Below are 13972 nucleotides of genomic sequence, written 5' to 3'. Positions count from 1 at the left end.
CACGACATACTGAACAATTCACGACTTCATCCAAAAATCCGAATACTTGAAGAAATTTTATTAGAGACAACACACTGTCCCCCATCATCGCCGACAACTGAAAAGTGCTGACCTTGTCAGTCATATCCATACCTACCAAAGACATAAAAAAAGCAATTTACCAAAATTCACACACGACGAACAGAAAAACTACAATATCGTCGAAATAACAAAACTAAAATCGTTTCCGCTGAAAGCACAGTCCCGATACCACACACGTACAATGCTATCACGCAAATGAACCCCATAACCACCGACCGCAACAATACGCCACCTGTAAACACGCCACACACGCAAACTAAACCAGAAACATCGCCTAACACAACACCACAGAGCACCACCGATCACATCAAAACGACATCTACAAACACGCCACTCTCACAAACTAAATTCCGCGCCGTCGTGACGTCACACACCACAACAGCCTTACGTCACGGGTCAAAGCCGACGGGTGGGATCGGACGCTTCGGTCGACTCCAGACCTCCAACCCGCCCTCCAATGAGCTCTTTCTAAACACCGCTGAAGTCGCAGATGGTGGAGGTTTGGGGTCAGTGGAATTCACGTTACAGTAGTAGTAGTAGTAGTAGTAGTAGTAGTAGTAGTAGAGGGGTTTTTGGGCGCACGACAGCAAGGTCTTCAGCGCCCGTTCAGTAACATAGTGAGACGGTTGTCAAGAAAAATCCCAGAACAGGAATATAAAACGGAACATAAATCACGGGTAACAATCGTTGAAAAATATGTGCTCACCCACGCCGAAGCGTGGGATGAAGCAGGGTGTCAGCAGTAAGACATGGACAACACAGGAAGAAAATGATGGAAGTGGCTGGCTGACCGCAAGGAAAAAAGGGGAGGAGTAAGCCACTCTGCAATACACTAAAACCTCCAGCCTAAAAGTTTAGGCCAGAGTCCAGACACATCACAAAACTTAAAAACCCTAGACACACACGTCTCATTATTAGCTAAAATAGAAGGCAGATCCCCATCAACTTGTGCTTCTGCCCGTGCATCACGGTATAAAATGCAGTCTGTTAAAATGTGCTGGACAGAGATGTGCACACCACAAGCATCACAAAACGGAGGGTCCTCCCGCCGTAATAAAAACCTATGTGTGAGAGGACAGTGCCCGATCCGAAGACGTGTGAGGGCCACCTCTTCCCGCCTGAGCAACCGGCAGGAGGAACGCCACGGCCGAGTGGTTGACTTTACCATCCGCAGTTTATTGGCCGTCACCGCCAGCCATTCGTCCTCCCACAACGCCATGCACTTCCTGTGGAGTGCAGCGATGACTGACTGCAAGGGAATAGGACACTGGACCACATCCTGCTCTCTGCAGGCCTCCTTGGCAGCCCGATCAGCCTGTTCATTGCCCCATATGCCGACATGACCAGGCACCCAGCAGAAGGATACCTCTTTACCCCGCCGTTGGAGCAAGAACAGTTGGTCATGTGTCAGCTGGACCATCTCCTCAGTCGGGTACAGGTTCTGCAGTGATTGTAAGGCAAAAAATGGTTCAAATTGCTCTGAGCACTATGGGACTCAACTGCTGAGGTCATTAGTCCCCTAGAACTTAGAACTAGTTAAACCTAACTAACCTAAGGACATCACACACATCCATGCCCGAGGCAGGATTCGAACCTGCGGCCATAGCGGTCTCGCGGTTCCAGACTGCAGCGCCAGAACCGCGCGGCCACTTCGGCCGGCGATTGTAAGGCACTAAGAGGCCGTGTGGCTTGGATCTGGCCTTGAAGTAACCGATTTGTAACAGTTCCTTCAGTAACTATAATGCCAACTGGCGCTGAAATTGTTGCTGCAGGTGCACCACAGCCATACACCAGAAACGAAGGTCTTCCCTCTCGGTAGTGCCTCGTGACCGTTCACAGCCCATGACCACCGCAACTAGCAATCGTGTGCGGTGGTTACTTTCCTGGCAAATATTCCTGCAATATCAAGGACTGAACATCCAGCTTCTCTTAGCCCCATTCAAACTCAATGAGCTGTTGATATGGTATCTTCATCGTCTTAAAGCTATTGACTAACATCAACTCACCAAGGTAAATACGCGGACGACCGTTATAGCGTGTGTTTAAAGAAAACCCTATTTGCATCCTCATAGTGGCGCAACTAACGCCACTCTTAAGCTACTGTCGTGAAATTTAAATAGACGTAGAAACACGCCTACCAATTTCCGTCTATCTCGCGCGGAACTCTGTAAGCCAGTCGTGAACTCGGAATGCCGCTACCTACAACTATCACAAGGTTTCCGCCCAGACAAGAATCTAAGTTGACATCTCCAGGTATTTTCCAGAGACGAAAATTCATCTCTGAATTTCAGAATGTGTTGACACCGGACCACAACCAACACATTACCTGACTGACTCCCTAAGTGCACACCACTCAACTGAGAACAGAAGAAGAAATAGTCTACACTCATTTACATCAATTATTATTTCACGGCGTTAATCTCTGGCTACTATTAGTAATTTATCTCTTGTGGTGGACACCATAAAATGTACTATGCGTGAAATACCATTATCAGTTATAAACATTCTCAGCGCACTCTGCTGTTAATCACTTACTTAAAACAAAGTTTGTGTAATTTGGAGTGACAATATATAGTTACAGATGAGAGAGCTAAGTGTCTAAGCTTTAAAGCCTTTCCTTAAGCACTCTACAGAAAGAAATGCAGTATTCAGTACATTTCATTTTCAGTATATTTCGAGGACAACTGAAAACCCTAAGTCTCAAATCTAACTTAAAATGTTTCCTTCTGGAACACACCTTCTACCCTGTACAAGAGTTCCTCATAATAGTTGACAACTTTTCTCTCTAATATCTTAATTAATCGAATACTCACCCACAATTGTTTCTCGTGTTCTATTAATTCTTTAGTTCTTCTCTTTCTAAATTTTCTAAAAGAGCATTTTGTAAATTATGTAATGAGTCGTCCCATGACCAACTAACTTTGGCTCACTCAATTCTACCTAACCTGATAAATAAGTAAAAATAAACAAAAAATAAACCGTAAGCTCTCTGAGAAAGCCTGATTAGATGCAAGAGGGGCTTGGAGGCACTAATCTTGTTAGGCAAGGAAAAGTTTCGCACAGAAATACCGTAACTTGCACCAAAATAAGCTACAAAACTGTGACAAATGAGGTCTAGTAGAACAATACGACTGTTTCCTCAATACGGTTGTTAGCGTCCTTACTGTTGGGAGCGGCGGTTCTGGTTTCAATTCCCAGTTGCATAAATTGTGTTGTTGAAATCTCTAAGAATCCTGAATCCGTCGGAACAGAGACTGGGGTAAAGAAGCAGCGCATTGCTTACTAGATGTCCATCGTAAGTAGATTCAAATAGTAGGGCTTCCACAAGGCTCAAAGCTACGCGCCACATCGTTCTTAAACTTCGCAACACGCACCAAGTACCAAGAGAAGTAATACAAGGGCAGAGATGAGAATTTGCTATTCCTCTCTGTTCGAATAACGAACGATTATACGCCCGACATTTTGTTATTCAGTTATTTATAGTTTATGACTTGTAGATCGATGTAATTGGTACCTACTTCGCCTCCGGTTTTCATTCAGAAGCAGGATGAAAGCAATGTATTCGTCTTCTTTGCATGCAGCAGAAGCTACAGCCATCGTTGCGGAAGTATTTCGTCATCCGTGTTATACGACGCTTTCAGTCAGAAATCTGATAAGACTCGCTTCACTACTTGCAGCCCACGTCCTGAAAAACAGATCTGGTCTGTGGAAATACACATGTCAAAGCTTGTGTCTCGGCAGACTGGCAGCAAGTAAACATCCACCGGCGATATTTAGAAATAATAAACCGCCCCGCATATGCTTTTAAAAAAATCGATCCAGTAGTAGCGGAAGCGTGCCTAAGATAATTTTAGAGCTTTTGCTCTCAGAAAATTCTTCTTTCTGTGTGCACTATATCAGCGTCTTGTTACGAAACTTCCAGGGAGATTTAAATTGTCTTGTGGAACGAGATCTGAACGCAGAAATTCGTCTGTTGGCAAGACTCTTTATTAGTATCTTTCACCTGCTTTCGAAATTAATTTCATCCTTTTCTGGAAACAACTTATTAACTTGAGTTAACCCATAAATGTGCGGTCCCCTCATTTACGGAAAACCATAAAGACCGACAAATTAGTTAAGACTGAAACTACGTCCCTTATAACACAGCGGTCACCACAGGGTCATTAATCTGACGACAGGCATCTTTAAAACAGCCTCGTATCCATGGGCGTATATAGATGTCGAAAAAAGTGTGGGATGGAGGGTGGGGGGGGGGGGAGATAAGAAATGTGCCATTTTTTGTGTAGCTGAGTTAGTGAATTTGGCTAAGAACTAAATTTTACGTGAGATAAACGAAACTTAACACATTCTAAATTAATGATAGTTGTCTCAAATTATATTCTTAAAATCTGCCACATTCTGAAAAAGCGACCCTATGCCGGCTAGGGAAAAGAAAGAAGACGAGCCACAAACTACATCTTCTAGATGGATTACTATGATATACCGGGTGCTCAAAAAGTCAGTATAAATCACGGAATACTGTAGATAGAGGGGTACAAATTGACACACATGCTTGGAATGACATGGGGTTTTATTAGAACCAAAAAAATACAAAAGTTCAAAAAATGTCCGACAGATGGCGCTTCATCTGATCAGAATAGCAATAATTAGCATAACAAAGTAAGACAAAGCAAAGATGATGTTCTCTACAGGAAATGCTCAATACGTCCACCATAATTCCTGAACAATAGCTGTAATCGAGGAATAATCTTGTGAACAGCACTGTAAAGCTCGTCCGGAGTTATGGTGAGGCATTGGCCTCGGATGTTGTCTTCTGCATCCCTAGAGATGTCGGTCGATCACGATACACTTGCGACTTAAGGTAACCCCAAAGCCAATAATTGCACGGACTGAGGTCTGGGGACCTGGTAGGCCAAATATGACGAAAGTGGCGGTTGATCACATGATCATCACCAAACGACGCGAGCAAAAGATCGTTCACGCGTCTGTCGGACATTTTGTGAACTTTGTTTTTCTTTTTGGTTCTAATAAAACCCCATGTCATTCCAAACATGTGTGTCAATTTTTACCTCTCCATCTACATTATTCCGTGGTTTATTAAGTTTTCAAATTTATACTGACTTTTTGGTCATCCAGTATTATGGTACACATCACGCCATTAGCATATAATAGGTACATCCTTCTGTATTATTATGTATGATTATGGATGTCACCCTTTTTAAATTAATTACCTGGAATTATGTTCTCATATGATCAAATGTAGCAGGTATCCCACAGAATGATACTGAAAAATAAAAACTTGATTTTTAACAAAGTCGTAACCAAAATAATCTTGAACTAATCCATAATGCTAAAGAGTAATAAAATGAAAGTGAAGAAGCAGGGGATAAGCGTAAACAAATCCTGATAAAACTTTATTGTAGATAATCGGTTTCGGTAAAACTAAGTTACCATCTTCAGATCTGTAATAAAATTATAAGAAGTGGTACAAACTGTTCTACAGATAATGCAATATTAACCCATAGAAGAACCAAATGACTAAATATCTTCACAAAGGTTATTACAAACATCCAATGTCAGCTACACGCAAAATATTTCCGATGAATTTCCTTTGCTTTTCCACCTATAGTACAGCTATCCGTATCGTTGAGGCTTCCAAGCTACCCCATCACGGAAAGGGACATGTAGCCATGTACGGAAGTGAACCAGGAGCGATAAGCAGTTCAGACAAGATGAGAACAGAAGATTTTGAAATGTGGTGCTACACTAAAAGAAAATGCTGAGGATTAGATGGATCCTCTAACAAATACTGAGGTACTGAATCGAGATGGGGAAAAAAATTCATGGCACATATTGACTAAAAGAAAGGATCAGCTGGTAGGACACATCTTTAGGCATTTAAGAACCATCAATTTGGTAATCGAGGGAAGTGGTGGTGGTGGTGGTGGTGGTGGTGGTGGTGGTGGTAGGGGGGATAAATATACTGTAGAGGGAGATAAGCGTTGATTATAGTTATCAGATTTAAATGGATGATTAACTTTTCATCCTGCACCATGTAAGAAGGATTATACACTGGAGGTATGAATTAGAAAACGCCTTCAGTCATAACTTCTCGTGTTATATTAACTCCACGATGCATTTCGGACCGTGTGGGTCCATCTTCAGGTATAATTTGTCTTAATACATGCTTCAATTCTTCTCCTGAATGGTGTGAAATGCGTATTCCTGTCACGAAAAGTTTAATGTTACGTTATGAATTTCGTAAGTCAATCGCGGAAAATAAGTGCGAAATGATGGAAAAGAACAACAGTGTAAACTTACCACATAATCCAAGAAAAGCTTCTGGGTGACTCCTGGCGTTTTAACGTTTGAGCACCAGCAAAAATACTTTTCTCCATCATTTTCATACGGCTACCCCGCGCGGCTGCGCATTATGGTTTGGTTTAGAGTCAAAGCCCACTTTCATTTAGATAGGTTCGTCAATAAGCAAAATTGGTGCATTTGGGGGACTGAGATCCGCATTTCGCGATCGAGAAGTCTCTTCACCCTCAACGGGTGACTGTGTGGTGTGCAATGTCCAGTCACGGAATAAGCGGTGCTATATTCCTTAGCGGCCGACCGTTGTGGCCGTGCGGTTCTAGGCGCTTCGGTCTGGAATCGCGCGACCGCTACGGTCGCAGGTTCGAATCCTGCCCCGGGCATGGATATGTGTGATGTCCTTAGGTTAGTTAGTTTTAAGTAGTCCTAGGTTCTAGGGGACTGATAGCCTCAGATGTTAAGTCCCATAGTGCTCAGAGCCATTTGAACCATTTTGAACCAGTCCTCCCTCGGGCATGGGTGTGGGTGTTGTTCTTAGCGTTAGTTTAAGTAGTGTGTAAGTCTAGGGACCGATGAAATCAGGAATTCACACACGTTTGAACATTTTTTTTTTATGTTCCTTAATGGCACGGTGACTACCGAACGGTACGTGAAGTTTTGAAGAAGATTTCATCCCTACAATCCAAACTGACGCTGATTTTGACAAGACGTGGTTCATGCGAGATGGAGCTCGACCCTATCGAAGCAGGAGAGTGTTTGACGTCCTGGAGAAGCACTTTGGGGACCGCATTCTGGCTGTATGGTACCCAGAGGCCACTGGCATGGCCTCGATTGGCCGCCATATTGTCCGTGTCTGAACACATGCGACTCCTTTTTGTGGGGCTATATTAAAGACAAGATGTACAGCAATAACCCCAAAAACATTACTGAGCTGAAAACAGCCATTCAGGAGATCAGCGACAGCATCGAATTTCGCTATTCGTCTGCGACACATCATCGCTAATGATGGCAGACATATCGAACATGTCATAACGTAAATCCGAATATCTGTAGTGACGTTTCCATGTTGTATGAAGTATATACAAGCCGCAGTTTGTAACTAATTTACATTTTTTTCATATAGTTCAGTAATTGTCACCCTGTACATAATGTATATTACTCTTCTTTCCCTATAGCTTACTCTTTCTTCTCAGACCTTGGAAAATCTTGCTGATCCCGGCGGAGGTACGAGTCCTCCCTCGGGGATCGGTGTGTGTGTTTATCCTTAAGATAATTTAGGTTAAGTAATGTGTAAGCTTAGGGACTGATGACCTTAGCAGTTAAGACCCATAAGATTTCACACACATTTGAACATTTTTGAAAATCTTGCACCATTTAACGATGTCGGACGCTTCTTTTTAGGCCGACAAATCCGATGAACGTGTACCGATTTTTCTATAGTTGTACTTCCTTCATCAGTCGCAACGTCAGAGCTGCCTCTCTGGTGCCTTTACTCTTCCGAAAGCTAAACTGATTGTAATCTAATGCTATTCATCACAAGGATCGATTCCGCATCAGTATTACAGATTTTTTCCCGGGCTGATTTCATTTTGCCGTCCCAGTAATCCCCTAAGTTGGCAATTATACTCGTGCTAAAAGCAGCCAAAGCTGAACGTTTTAGCCGGTCTTTTCTTTGCAGCACAAGCTTTCAATAACACACGTACGAGATTAGCTGTGGACAATGTCTTTTGAATGCGACTCTCCGAGTGTAGGAGTAGGGTCTTAATCTCGGCGCTAGCTGCTCTATACTGGGACAAATGTCGCGGAAGTGGCGACACGCTAAGGACGCTGACCCGTCACTCGCTTTCTGCATCTGATCGTCTCTTCTCCTGGCGGCCAGGAGTCGCCCAGACCTGTGCAGAGCGCAGACGGGTCTGAAAGGGCCGGGCAGGTAGTCTGCGGCTCGCCGCCGTCCGCTCCCCGCCGCCACCGCCGCCCCCAACGCCCTTTCACGCATTAATAGAATTTTAAATGGCGGGAAGCGAGAGAGACAGAGGCGAGGCCACGCTCTCCCTCCACTGCGCATCTAGTCACGCAGCTGATTCGAGGGAAGTAGGACGACTCGAATGCCGGACATTTGCCACGCCGGACATTTGCCACACTTGCCCATTCGCCAGGTAGCTTGAGTAGCGATCCCTCAGGTAAGGGACGCCCTTCCTCGTACTACTTCTGTCCGCTTTCAAACCGCCGTCTCCACATCTTACTCAATACAACCAATACGTAAGGGACCTTCTTCTTCGCCATCTTGGCCAAATACAGAGCTTTTTTTCCGAAATCGGAACATTTATAACTTTTGGGAAACGCAAGCAATACCGACGGTTATGTCATTATGTAATTACACTCCTGGAAATTGAAATAAGAACACCGTGAATTCATTGTCCCAGGAAGGGGAAACTTTATTGACACATTCCTGGGGTCAGATACATCACATGATCACACTGACAGAACCACAGGCACATAGACACAGGCAACAGAACATGCACAATGTCGGCACTAGTACAGTGTATATCCACCTTTCACAGCAATGCAGGCTGCTATTCTCCCATGGAGACGATCGTAGAGATGCTGGATGTAGTCCTGTGGAACGGCTTGCCATGCCATTTCCACCTGGCGCCTCAGTTGGACCAGCGTTCGTGCTGGACGTGCAGACCGCGTGAGACGACGCTTCATCCAGTCCCAAACATGCTCAATGGGGGACAGATCCGGAGATCTTGCTGGCCAGGGTAGTTGACTTACACCTTCTAGAGCACGTTGGGTGGCACGGGATACATGCGGATGTGCATTGTCCTGTTGGAACAGCAAGTTCCCTTGCCGGTCTAGGAATGGTAGAACGATGGGTTCGATGACGGTTTGGATGTACCGTGCACTATTCAGTGTCCCCTCGACGATCACCAGTGGTGTACGGCCAGTGCAGGAGATCGCTCCCCACACCATGATGCCGGGTGTTGGCCCTGTGTGCCTCGGTCGTATGCAGTCCTGATTGTGGCGCTCACCTGCACGGCGCCAAACACGCATACGACCATCATTGGCACCAAGGCAGAAGCGACTCTCATCGCTGAAGACGACACGTCTCCATTCGTCCCTCCATTCACGCCTGTCGCGACACCACTGGAGGCGGGCTGCACGATGTTGGGGCGTGAGCGGAAGACGGCCTAACGGTGTGCGGGACCGTAGCCCAGCTTCATGGAGACGGTTGCGAATGGTCCTCGCCGATACCCCAGGAGCAACAGTGTCCCTAATTTGCTGGGAAGTGGCGGTGCAGTCCCCTACGGCACTGCATAGGATCCTACGGTCTTGGCGTGCATCCGTGCGTCGCTGCGGTCCATTCCCAGGTCGACGGGCACGTGCACCTTCCGCCGACCACTGGCGACAACATCGATGTACTGTGGAGACCTCACGCCCCACGTGTTGAGCAATTCGGCGGTACGTCCACCCGGCCTCCCGTATGCCCACTATACGCCCTCGCTCAAAGTCCGTCAACTGCACATACGGTTCACGTCCACGCTGTCGCGGCATGCTACCAGTGTTAAAGACTGCGATGGAGCTCCGTATGCCACGGCAAACTGGCTGACACTGACGGCGGCGGTGCACAAATGCTGCGCAGCTAGCGCCATTCGACGGCCAACACCGCGGTTCCTGGTGTGTCCGCTGTGCCGTGCGTGTGATCATTGCTTGTACAGCCCTCACGCAGTGTCCGGAGCAAGTATGGTTGGTCTGACACACCGGTGTCAATGTGTTCTTTTTTCCATTTCCAGGAGTGTAGTTCTGCCAAGTATAAATATAGATCCCTCTGTCTGTACGGTAACTTCCATTCACGCTCACTGATTGCGACAGAAACAGTCCATCGCCATGGGAGCAACAATAAAGGAACGATGTAAAGAGAATGCGAATGTACGCTAATCATTTTGATCACTGCATTTGTGCCTACTTTGATGACTACAACTGCATGCCCAAAAGACAAGGACAGAACAAATGGGTATGTGAATGTTTGAAAAGAAGAACGACATACTCCATATTAATTTACTCTCTAAAATGCGATATCTCTTACTGCGAAACATCAGTTAATAAAGTGTAGCGGGACAATGTTCAAAACATGACTGAAAATACGTTCACTAAATAGAGATAAGAACATCTATGATTGGCATGTCATCTAAAGTCGACGTACAATTTTAAAATGTTAGAAATAAAGAAATGAAGTAATACAGACTGCTATGCTTGTAACGTACCTTGTTGTTCTACATTGTTTAGCTCTGGTATTTACAGGATCACAGAGAAAGCATCCTAGGTTTTGGAGGGAAAAGCCGTAATTGTAATGATCTGCACTACAACAGAAACAAGAAGCACAATTTAAGGGGAAAAAAAATGTAATGTGTATTTCAGCTCACAAGCGACATTGAAGCAGATAGTTCCTGTGACTTAGTATGGACAGAGGTTATATTCGACAACCGGAATAAATTGATAACTGGCTCCTTTTACCGACCCCCGGTCTCAGATGAAACAGTTGCTGAACAGTTCAAAGGAAACATGAGTCTCATCACAAATAGGTACCCTACTCATAAAATTATAGTTGGCAGTGACTTCAATTTACCTCCCATATGTTGACAAAAATACATTTTCACACCCTATTGTAGATAGAAAACAACTTCCGTATTTGTTCTAAATCCTTCCAAACCATGTAAGTGAAGACCATATGTGGCCTAAGTTCAAAGCATTTGAGAGATTCATACCAAATAAATTAATAGGAGACGGAACTGATCCCCCATGGTACACGGAACAAGACAGAAAGCTGCTGCAGGAGCACCGAAAAAGGCAAGTATAATTAAGACGAACGCAAAATCTCCAAGATTGGTGAAGTTTTACTGAGGCTGGAAATTTGGTGCCGATTTCAATGCAGGATGCATTTAATAGTTTCCACAACGAAACTCTCTCTAGACATGTGGCGGAAAATCCAAAGAGATTCTGGTTCTATGTTAAGTAAACCAGCGGAAAGGCTCAGTAAGCGATGAGAAGGAGGAGGGGGAGACAAGGGATCCAGCCCTTCGGAGCAGGTAAAATCGTGGCAAATGTCCGGCGTGGCAAATGTCCGCACACCGGACGACTCTGCTCTGTTGTCTATACGTTAACCATCGCAGCCTGTTGTTGCTGTTGTGGTCTTCAGTCCGGAGACTGCTTTCAAGCAGCTCGGCACGCTACCCTTTTCTACGTAAGCTTCTTCATCGCCAAATGACTACTGCGTCCCATAATCCTTCTTTCCTAATTTTATCCATATTTCGCAGCTTCAAACGTGACTGTATTCAATACACTGGAGGCATTGATTAAAAAACGCCTTCAGTCAGAGCGTCTCGTGTTTTATTAACTACACGATACATTTCGGACCCCGTGGACCCATCATCAGCTGTAATTTGTCTTAATACACGCTTTAGTTCTTCTCTTGAATGAGCTGAATTGCATATTCCTGTCACGAAAAGGTTTAATGATAGGTTATGAATTTCGTAAGTAAAACGCGGAAAATATGTGCGACATAGTGGAAAAGATGAACAATGTAAACTTACCACATAATCCAAGAGAAGCGTTTTTAACGTTTTAGCACCAGCAAAGATTCTGAGGCGTCTTTGTCACTGACTGCGCGGCTCCTCCCTTCGGAGGTTCGAGTCCTCCCTCGGCCATGGGTGTGTGCGTTGTCCTCAGCGTAAGTTAGTTTAAGCTAGATTAAGTAGTGCCTAAGATTAAGGACCGATGACCTGAGCAGTTTGGTCCCATAAAACTTTACCACAAATTTCCATTTCCATACTAATTCTCATCCTTCCCCGTGCCCATCCGTGCAGTTTGAACGTCCTAACGCAAACCGTTCAGAAGTTAGGACGATTTTATTTCATGTAGTTCAATAATTGCCACCTTGTACAAGAACCAACAGGGAATAATGCAAATGGAAGGACAAGATGGAAGTGCTCGAATTAAAAGGAGTTACCAAAGGGAAATAGTCTTCCGAACCCACGGTACAGTCTATACACTGATATCCTTTCACTCTGAATCTTGCCGGCCGGGGTGGCCGAGCGGTTCTAGGCGCTACAGTCTGGAACCGCGCGACCGCTACGGTCGCAAGTTCGAATCCTGCCTCGGGCATGGATGTGTGTGTCGTCCTTAGGTTAGTTAGGTTTAAGTAGTACTAAGTTCTAGGGGACTGATGACCACAGTAGCTAAGTCCCATTGTGCTCAGAGCCATCTGAACTCTGAATCTTGATAGCACTTTTGAACCTTTTATTTCCATCATTGCTTCTTCAGTGTATACATGTCGGGTCGGAAGACTATATCCTTTTGGTAAATCCTTCTAGTTCCAGCACTTCGTTCTTGTCCTTCCATTTGTATTATTCCCTGTTGGATCTTGTACAAGGTGGAAATTATTGAACTACACGATGACAAGATTTGATAATGGCATTACTATCTTCAGTGAATGTGAAGAAGAACTGCAGAACGTAAGAATGGGATGAATGCTTCAATGAGAACCGAAGAAAGAGCAAAGTAATGAGGCGTAGCAGAAACGAGATTTGATTGGTGATCACGAAGCGGAATAAGTTAGGGAATCAGATATCATGGACAAGGAAAGGACATAAAAGGCAGACTCACATAGGGAAAGAGGGCATTTCTGGTTAAGAGACGTCTACTAGTATCAAACATCAGCCATGCGGAAGACATTTCTGAGAACGTGCGTTTGGAGCACAGTACTGTATGGTAGTGAATTATGGACTCTGGGAAAACCTGAAGAAATGAAAACCGAAATGTTTGAGATGTGGTACTGTAGGGGGATGTCGAAAATTAGGTGAACTGATAAGGAATGAAGATGTTATCAGCAGAACCGGCAAAGAAAGGAACATAAGCCAAACACAGTCAAGAAGAACGAGGAGGATGATAGGGCACGTGTTAAGAAAATGGGTAGAGGGTAAAAGTTGTAGGAAAACAGAGAGATTGCAGTACATCCAACAAATAACTCAAAATGGTTCAAATGGCTCTGAGCACTATGGGACTTAACTTCTGAGGCCATCAGTCCCCTAGAACTTAGAACTACTTAAACCTAACTAACCTAAGGACATCACACATATCCATGCCCGAGGCAGAATTCGAACCTACGACCGCACGATCGCGCGGCTCCAGACTGTAGCGCCTAGAACCGCTCGGCCACTCTGGCCAGCCAAACAAATAACTGAGGAAGTAGGCTTCAAGTGCTACTCCGAGATGCAGAGCTTGGCACGCAAGAGGAATTCGTGCGAGCTACACCAAACCATTCTGAAGACTGGTGACAAAGAAGTCCCACTCCCGAACTTCGAAAGTGCAGGGAACAGTCTGCACGTGCACATCTCCCACAACTGTGTCCCGAGCACTTTGCTATGTGGAAACTATACGCGCAAGACTTTAAGGCTTGAAGTATTTTGACGAAATCTCCAGCAAAATCTGCACTGCAGAACTTTGTAGCAAAATTTTGCAGAACGGGATCTACAGCGAATTAGAACTGCAAATATCCGAAAAGAGTTCGAACACC

This window comes from Schistocerca serialis, chromosome 1, assembly GCF_023864345.2.
Source record: "Schistocerca serialis cubense isolate TAMUIC-IGC-003099 chromosome 1, iqSchSeri2.2, whole genome shotgun sequence".
In the NCBI taxonomy this organism is placed as follows: Eukaryota; Metazoa; Arthropoda; class Insecta; order Orthoptera; family Acrididae; genus Schistocerca; species Schistocerca serialis.
Note: the sequence above shows the minus strand (reverse complement) of the source record.